Source organism: Panthera uncia (assembly GCF_023721935.1).
Source record: "Panthera uncia isolate 11264 chromosome A3 unlocalized genomic scaffold, Puncia_PCG_1.0 HiC_scaffold_11, whole genome shotgun sequence".
Lineage (NCBI taxonomy): Eukaryota > Metazoa > Chordata > Mammalia > Carnivora > Felidae > Panthera > Panthera uncia.
Window position 1 is genome coordinate 36,008,140 of NW_026057578.1, and position 7,604 is coordinate 36,015,743.

The following is a 7,604-nucleotide window of genomic DNA, read 5'->3' on the forward strand; positions in this document are numbered from 1 at the left end:
ATTTGATCTTCAAATAGTATTTGAACCTGTCCCTTCTACTCTATTCCTTCAATTATTTTCCTACTATTTTTCACCATTAACATAACAGAAGCATCAGACTGATTTCTCTGATTCCATTTCCCCTTTCTGCTACATTCATTCTAGCCAGAGTGAACTATGCAAAAGGGAAAAAGAGGCCATGTTTCTCTTCTGCTTATCATTCTTCAGTGGCATCACTTCATAAACATATACATTTACAGATGCATAGCACATTGTGAAGGAGCTCCCCTAGCCTGACCGCTGACCACTTCTCCAGTTGAATCTACCATCTGAAGCTTTCTCACCCCTACCTTTCCTGTACTTTAGGCCTTTGCTTAAGCTCTCTCTCTCTCTTTTTTTTTTTTTTTTTTTTTTTGCTTGGAATACCATTTTCCCTTTTTCCATCCCTCTACTTTCCTAAGTCATATCTATCTTTCAATCACAAGCTTGGAATTTTTTCCAGGAAGTCTTCCTCAAATTCCCAATAAAGGCTAGGAGGATCTATCACAATACCCTGAATAGAAGCTTAATAAATGTCGAATTCTCTTCACACTACTGACCACACCCAAACATCTAGATTGTATCTCCAAACTTAAAGGAAACACGGAGACTTTAAGACCTTCATCTTTTAATTCCTTCATCTTTTTAAAAATTCCTCCATGCATGGGCGGGGGGAGAGGGAGAGAGAGAAACCCAAGCAGGCTCTACACTGTCATCACAGAGCCCAATGTGGGGCTCAGTTCCATGAACCATGAGATCATGACCTGAGCCAAGATCAAGAGTTGGACACTTAACTGACAGAGGCACGTGTCCTTCATGTTTTTAACATCAAATAGTCAATTCTTCCTTTTTCTACCTACAAAGTTTTTCTTCTCTCTTCTTCTTTCCTATTCTTCCCTTTTGTCTAGGGTCTCCTCCAGAGAAGAAATAAAGCACCAATTGTATCAACTGCAGTAATAACCACATATGTACTAAACATTAGGATGAGAGGGAGAGATGGGAGATAATGTAAATGAGCCAAGTTCTTGTTATTTACATCACAGAATTAACTGATGGCATAACAAAATAGTGGCATAAGCATTATTTTTAGACATTTATGTGAGGAATATTTAGAAGGATCAGAATTAGAAATGATGATGTTGCCTTTGGGGAGTGGGAGTGGAGTGGGGGAATGGGTGATTTCTCTAAGGATGTGTTTGTTTCCATGAGCATTACTTTGCTGTTAAGGATATGTGATCTAAGATAGGTAACTTAACAAAAAGAGTAATACTGCTTATCTCTCAGGGATGTTTTTATTCAATAAGTTAATAAATACCAAAGAACTTTGTAATTTTTAGAGTATGGTTCAACTATCTTACTATTTTATTAAGAAAAAGTTTGTATTACTCCCATGAAAATTAATAATGTGGACTGTTTTGCCATCCACTGTCTATTCTGACATCAAGTTCTCTAATGTTTGTCAGTATTTGCATCACCAGGATAAATTAGTTTTACTTAAGCTATACAATACAGCATTAAGAAAGAAGAATTTACTAAAAGTAATGTCATCACTGGCACTCACCATTGGTACAGAAAAGAGATTTTAAGTTATTTGATATTTGGCAAGGTTTCTACTCTTTACAGGGGATTGTGGAAGTTATGAAAAATACTTTAAAGTTAGAGAGAGTTTCTGTTATTAAGGGGCTCATAATACATTAGCAATTGACTGCATTTTCAAAATACCAACAACATTTTTCAAAGAACTAGAAAAAAACTATTCTAAAATTTGCATGGAACCACAACAGACCCTGAATAGCTAAGAAATCTTGAAAATAAAAGTAAAGCAGGAGGCATCACAGGTTATATTACAAAGCTATAGTAATGAAATGAAAGCAGTATGGTACTGAAACAAAAAATAGACACATAGCTCAATGGAACAGAACAGAAAATCCAGAAAGAAACCCACAATTATATGGTCAATTAATCTTCAGCAAAGCAGGGAAGAATATTCAGTGGGAAAAATACAGTCTCTTCAAATGGTGTTGGAAAAACTGGACAGCAACGTGTAAAAGAATGAAACTGGACCACTCTCTTAAACTGTACACAAAATAAACTCAAATGGCTTAAAAACCTAAAATACGAGACCTTAAACCATAAAAATCCTAGAAAACAGCACTGGTAGTAACTTCTCTGACATGGGCTGTAGCAACATTTTTCTAGATAGTTCCCCGAGGAAGAAGAACAAAAACAAAAAGAAACTATTGGGGCTATATCAAAATAAGCAGCTTCTGCACAGCAAAAAACAATCAACAAAGCTAAAAGGTATCCTATGGAATGGGAGAAGATATTTGAAAGTGACCAAGGTTAGTATCCAAAATATATAAAGAACTTATAGAACTCAACACCCAAAAAGCAAATAATCTAATTAAAAAGTAGGCAGAAGACATGAACAGACATTTCTCCAAAGAAGACATAAGATGGTCAACAGACGTGAAAAGATGCTCAAATCACTCATCACCAGAGAAATACAAATCAAAGCTCATCCCTGTCAGAATGACAAAAATCAAAACCACAAAAAACAAGTATTAGCTAGGATGTGGAGAAAAAGGAACGCTTGTGCACTTTTGGTGGAATTGCAAACTAGAGAGCCATGTGGAAAACAGTATGGAGTTTCCTCAAAAAGTTAAAAATAGAACTACTGTATGATCCATAATCACACTATTTGGTATTTTTACCCAAAGAATATAAAAAATACTAATCCAAAGGATATATGCAGCACTATGTTTATTGCAGCATTATTTACAATAGCCAAATTATGGAAGTAGCTCATGTGTCCATCAACTGATGAATGGATAAAGATGTCACACACACACACACACACACACACACACACACACACACACACTGGAATGTTATTCAGCCATAAAAAAACAATGAAATCTTGGGGTGCCTGGGTGGGTCAGTCGGTTAAGCATCTGACTTCAGCTCAGGTCATGATCTCACGGTTCTGTGAGTTTGAGCCCCACATTGGGCTCTGTGCTATCAGTGTGGAGCCCGCTTCAATTCCTCTGTCTCACTCCCTCTGCCTCTCCCTTACTCATGTGTGTGCATGCTCCTCTCCCCCTCTCCCTCCCTCTCTCTCTCTCTCTCTCTCAAAAATAAATAAACATTTAAAAAATATGAAATCTTGCCATTTGCAGTGACCTGGATGGACCTAGAGAGTACAATGCAAGTGAAATAAGTCAATCAGAGAAAGACAAATACCATATGATTTCACTCAGTAGTGGAATTTAAGAAACAGGTGAACAAAGGAAAAAATAAAGAGAGAGACAAACCAAGACACAGACTCTTAACTATAGAGAACAAACTGTTGGTTATGAGAGGGAGGGGGACATGGGTGAAATGGGTGAAGGGGATTAAGAATATACTTATGAGGAACACTGAGTAATATACAGAATTGTTGAATCACTAGTGTATACATATAAAACTAATATAACACTGTATGTTAACTATACTGGAATGAAGATAAAAACTGAACAAGAAAAAACCTATAATTAACCACATTTGTGAAGAGCATTTGAAATAAATTCAAAGATGGATTTGCTAAATTTTAGTACCTAAATATAATATTGCATGCATGTTGAGTCAGGAGATACTGATGTAAACAGTATTGAATGTTGTAGGGTTTTTTAAAATTTTGATTTCTAATTGAATTTTATAAGCATGACAAATATTTTGTGATAGTTTTAATGAGCCATTTCCTTATATGGTAATGCCTTCATTCTTATCATAAAAGTAACATTACATGTCTTTTTTAGTATATCTCTTACTGTCTGATGGCCCAGTCTTGTTTTCTAGGGCTCTAACTTTAATATCTGTTACACATAGCACTTAAGCAATGCCCCCTCTTTCTGTTTCTATAAGTATGACAAATTCTGTACCAGTAATACTGTTTAATCTTCTAATAAAATAAACACATTATAGGAAAGTACTTTGGCTTTTGCTTCTTAATTACTCTAATTTGGGCCCCAGCTGGGGCTCATCTCCGACAATCTTTACTCCATCAGATAAAGGGGAATTGTTTAAAACTGTTCTGGGTTAGTTGTAAACAATGGACCAGCTTCTAAAAGGTTTATCTCAAAGTTGATATCTGATAAAAGCAAAATATTAAGGCTGAATCAAAATGAAAAATGTTTTGAGACTTCTCCCTATTCAGATGATCCCCGTTCATTATTGTGATTAACCTGAAGACGTCTTTTATTTAATAGCTTAATTCAGCTGTTATGAAAACTTTTATAAGCTTTTTTTCCTTTATATGTTAAAGATTTACTGAGTAAAATAAGGAATTTTTGAAACAGCACAGGAGATAGGGTTAAAGAGTTCATTTCAGGTAAATGGTGAAATACAGGGAGGTGAAGACAGTGATGAAGATTCAGATGAAGAAGGAAAAAAAAAAATAACAGTGGGGACAAGAGAAAATATGGGGTATAGATAAAGACACATAGTGGATTATGTGCCCAAGATCCTTCTTATCTCTTTTCTGTTCAAAAATGCTATTCAGAGAGGAGAAAGAGGTTACTAGAGATAATTTAGGATGTAGACAGATAGTATTAATATAATAATGCAAAGTAGTATAATAATAATATAATATGAAACATAAAGCAGTGCTTTCTAATTACCCAAAATCTAGAAAATTCAGAAAGGTTGAACAAAGGAAATTACATAGAACCCTTGTACTTCCTAACCTAAGCTGAAACCCTTGTAACATTTTCTATCTGTAGATAGAAACTTTAACTTTTTCATTTAGTTTTTTTTAAAGCTGTTAATTCTATTTTATTATTTTAAAATTTTAAAAATTATAACAGACTTTAAAACTACTTATTAAAATAATTATTTTACTACAGCAAAATATATGTACAGAAACGTGCATAAATCATATACAGCTTGATGAATTTTTATAAACTGAATGCACAGTCATTACATCCACTGTTTTTCGACTGTTTACCTTTTAAAAGAATCAGATGCCACTTGCTACATGACTCTTTTCTTAGCCTTGAAGTAGAGATAATTTTTTCCTAATTGTGACAAAATTAGCTAGACCCATTAACGGAACCTAAGGATGAAAACGGGGGTGTTGGTCACAGAACAGCATGGTAATCAGCCCTGATGCATCCATCCTGGCAAGGTACATAGAGCTTGTGAAGGAGAGTGTTGAGGAGAGCTGTGAAGGAGAGTGTTGAGGAACATAAAACCCTCATAATCATTTAAGTTCCCTTCTGGAATATGAGAACTCAGTAAATGGCTGGCTGTTACCATAGTATCTTGGGATGGACCAAGGTACTACAGACAGGAGAGAACCTCAGGAGGACAAGGGGTGGGGGCACTCCAGGAAAATGAAAAGAGGAACTGAATCACAACAATAGCAGGAATATCAAATACTAGCAAGAGATTCGGAGGAGACATGAGGTATTATAAATAAATAAAATTTTTCTTATTTATATCTGAGCATCAGTGTATGGTGTATACAGCTAAAACATAAAAAATAGAAATGCAGAATAGAAATAGGAATACAGAAGAGAAATAGACAATAGGAGAGAAATAGAAATGTAGAATAGAAAGTTGATGCAGAAAGATGAAAAAATGGAAAAAAGAAATAGAAATAGATAATAAAAATAGAAATGAGTAGAAAAAATAATATACAATTGAAATAAATATCTAAGGTACATAAAATTATCCTGAGTTATGTGGGGAGTATTTAGAAGAATAGAATAATAAATAATTAAAAGTGCTATTTTTAGTCACTTCTATTCTTCTTGTCATTCATTTTAAATAATGTTTAATTTTAGTTCTGATTTCCTGTTAGAGGAATTAGGAAAATTTTAAAGTTAGTTCTAAAGTAGTTTCCTTGAAAAAATTTCTGTTTATTGTGAATATATAATTTATTTTAATGTAGCCAAATAATGTGTCCTGCATAAATTTTGACTTTTGGGAATTCACTGATTTTTCTTTGAAATATACAAGTGCAATTTTCTGGAACCTCATTTGTTGAATTATAGCTTTACTATAGAGTTCCAATTGAAAATACTTTCCCCTGAATAATGTAACGATAATGCTCCATTATTTTTTAAATAGCTATTGGAGCTTTTTAGAGGCTGCAATTAGTATCTTTGTATTCTTTTCTAGGTAATTTATAGTTTCTCTGGCAACTTTAGGTTTTGTTTTTTTCTTTCATTCTCGCCAAGGTAAGTTCATATATGGATTTATTTTATCAATCCAGTTCTACACTCAGCATATTATTTTAATTTGAAGTTTCATGTAATCCTTCAAACTGGAAAGTTCTCACTTGTTTATTAATGCTCTGCTTTTTCCTCTTCATTCTTCTGGAACTCCCATTAGATATTGGTAAATCTACTGAATCTGTCCCCTATGTGTCTCTATTATTATTGTTAATGAAATATAATTCATGTATCATAAAACACACCCTATTAAAGTCTATAATATTTTTAGTATATTCCCAAAGTTGTGCAACTATCACTACTGTCTCATTCTAGAACATTTTCATCACCCTCAAAAAAATCATGTACTCATTAGCAGTCACTTCTCATTCCTTACTCCCTCAACCCCTAGAAACCACAATTTACCTTCTATCTCTATGTGTTTGCTTGCTCTAGACAATTCATATAATTAGAATTGTATAATAAGTGGCTTTTTGTTGTCTAGCTCCTTTTACTTAGTATATTTTCAAGGTTCATCCATGTTGGAGTTTGAATCAGTACTTCATTACTTTTTATGGTAGAATAATATTTTGTTATATGGATATAACATATTTTGTTTATTCATATGGGCATTTGAGTTGTGTATACTTTGTGGCTATTATGAATAATACCTCTGCAAACATTTGTGTATAAGAGTTTGTGTCAACATATATTTTTAGTTCTCTTGCATGTACACTTAGGAATAGAATTGCTGGGTCATATGGTATCTTTATATTTAACTTTTTGAGAAACTTCCAAACTGTTTTCTGAAGAGGCTGCACTATTTTACATTCCCACCAGCAATGCATGAAGGTTCCAGTTTCTCCACATCCTAGATAATAGTTGTTATTGCCTCTTTTTTTATTAACAGCCATCCTAGTGGATGTGAAGATACATCACATTGTAGTTTGGATTTGCATTTTCCTTTTTTTTTTTTTTTTGTTTTAAGAGAGAGAGGGCACAAGTCAGGGGCAGAGAGAGAGAATCTCACAAGGGGGAGAGAGAAAGAGAGAGAGAGAGAGGGAGGTAGGGAGGGGGAGAGAGACAGAGAGAAGAGGGGCTCACCTAAATTAGGGCTCGTGTTCACCCAAAGTGGGGCATGAGCTCACCCAAGTGGGGCTCCAGCACACCAGATGTGGGATTGGAAATCACGAACCATGAGATCATGACCTGAGCCGAAGTCAGATGCTTAACAACTGAGCCAATGACTGTGATGTTGAATATCTTTTCATGTATTATGATCATTTATGTATCTTCATTGGAGAAATGTCCATTCAAGTCTTTTGCTCATTTTTAAATTGGGTTCAATTTTATTGCTGAATTGTAAAAAAATTCTTCATTCTTTACTCTGGA